The following is a 2,357-nucleotide window of genomic DNA, read 5'->3' as shown; positions in this document are numbered from 1 at the left end:
TCAGCCTCCTGAGTAGCTGGGATTACAGGCACGCGCCACCATGCCCAGCTGATTTTTTGTATTTTTTAGTAGAGACGGGGTTTCACCATGTTGACCAGGATGGTCTCGATCTCTTGACCTCGTGATCCACCCGCCTCGGCCTCCCAAAGTGCTGGGATTACAGGCTTGTGCCACCGTGCCCGGCCTCTCTAAAGATTTTATGTATGGCTGGGCACGGTGTCTCACTCCTATAATCCCAGCACTTTGGGAGGCCAAGGCAGGTGGATCAACGAGGTCAGGAGATCAAGACCATCCTGGCCAACATGGTGAAACCACATCTCTACAAAAAATACAAAAAATTAGCTGGGCGTGTTGGCGCACACCTGTAGTCCCATCTACTTGGGAGGCTGAGGCAGGAGAATTGCTTGAACGCAGGAGGCAGAGATTGTAGTGAGCTGAGATCGTGCCACTTCACTACAGCCTAGGTGACAGTGCGAGACTGTCTAAAAAAAAAAAAAAGATTATATGTGCAACTAAACTATGACCTAGAATTGCACTCCTAGGCATTATTTCATTTTGTAAAAAATAAAAACTTTCCCAACATTTTTTTGAGACATAGTCTTACTCTGTCACCAGGCTGGAGTGCAGTGGCGCAATCTCAGCTTACTGCAACCTCTGACTCCCTGGCTCAAGTGATTCTCCTACCTCAGCCTCCTGAGTAGCAGGGGATTATAGGCACATGCCACCATGCCCAGATAATTTTTGTATTTTTAATAGAGACGGGGTTTCACCATGTTGGCCAGGATGGTCTTGATCTCCTGATCTTGTGATCCATCCACCTTGGCCTCCCAAAGTGCTGGGATTACAAGCATGAGCCACCAGTCCCCGGCCAAGAAATAAAAATTTATATGAACACAAAAATCTGTACCAGAATGTACACAGAAGCTTCATTCAACAGCCAAAACCTGGAATCAACCTACATGTCCTTCAACAGTGGATGCTTAAATTATAGCACATCCATACTACAGGTAACTACATAGCAATAATCAAAAAACAACTGGCTGCACACAGTGGCTCATGCCTGTAATCTCAGTATATTGGGAGGCCAGATGGGAGGATCCTTTGAGCCCAGGAGTTTGAGACCAGCCTGGGCAACATAGTGAGGCCACCAAATCTGTAAAAAAAAAAAATTAGCCAGGAGTAGTGGTGCACACCTATAGTCCCAGCCATTCGGGAAGATGAGGTGGGAGTATCACTTGAGCCCAGGAGTTCAAGACCACCCTGGGCAACATGGTAAGACATCAAGCCTACAAAAAAATGTTAAAAAATTAGCCAGGAGTGGTGGTGCACGCCTGTAGTCCTGCCTACTCCGGAGGCTGTGATGGGAGAACTGCTTGGGCCCAGGAGGTCAAGTCTGCGGTAAGCTGAGATCACACTATGGCATTCCAGCTGGGATGACAGAGCAAGACTCTGTCTCAAAAAAAAAGAAAAGAAAAAGATTTATACAGAAAACAACTTGGATGAATCTCTACAGAATTATGCTGATCAGAAAAAAAAAAAAAAAGCCAGTCTCTAAAGGCTTACATACTGTATGATTCTACTTATATAACATTCCTATAATGATAAAATTTAGAAATGAAGAACAGATTAGTAGTTGCCAGGGTTTTAGTGTTGGGGGATAGGGGAATCACGTAGTTATAAAAAGGTCAACAGGAGGGATAAACGGCAGTGATGGAACTGTTCTGTGTCTTCATTATATCAATTTCAGTATCCTGGTTGTAAATCTGCAGCAAAGTTTTACATTTTACCCACCGAGGGAAATAGGGTAAAGGGTACATGAAATCTCTGTAGTACTTTTTTTTTAAAGACAGTTGCCCAGGCTGGAGGGCAGTGTCACCATCATGACTCACTGTAACCTTGCACCTCTGGGCTTAAGTGATCCTCCTGCCAGTCTCCTGAGTAGCTGGGACTACAGGGACATGCCATGTAATGCCTGGCTAATTTTTAAATTTTTTTGTACAGATGGGGTCTCACTATGTTGCTCACACATGTAAGCCACTGTACCTGGCCTCTGTATTATTTTGTAAAAGTGCATGTAAATCTACAAGTACCTCAAAATAAAAACTATTATTTAAAAAATACAGCTAGGTGCAGTGGCTCACACCTTTAATTCCAGCACTTTGGGAGGCTGAGGTGAGTGAATTCCTTGAGTTCAGGAATTCGAGACCAGCCAGGGCAACATGGTAAAACCCAAAAAAGTACAAAAAAGTACAAAAATCAGGGCCGGGCGCGGTGGCTCAAGCCTGTAATCCCAGCACTTTGGGAGGCCGAGGCGGGTGGATCACGAGGTCAAGAGATCGAGACCATCCTGGTCAACA

Source organism: Cebus imitator, unplaced genomic scaffold, assembly GCF_001604975.1.
Source record: "Cebus imitator isolate Cc_AM_T3 unplaced genomic scaffold, Cebus_imitator-1.0 Scaffold5, whole genome shotgun sequence".
NCBI lineage: Eukaryota > Metazoa > Chordata > Mammalia > Primates > Cebidae > Cebus > Cebus imitator.
The sequence above is the reverse complement of the archived record's forward strand: the minus strand, read 5'-3'. Positions refer to the sequence as shown.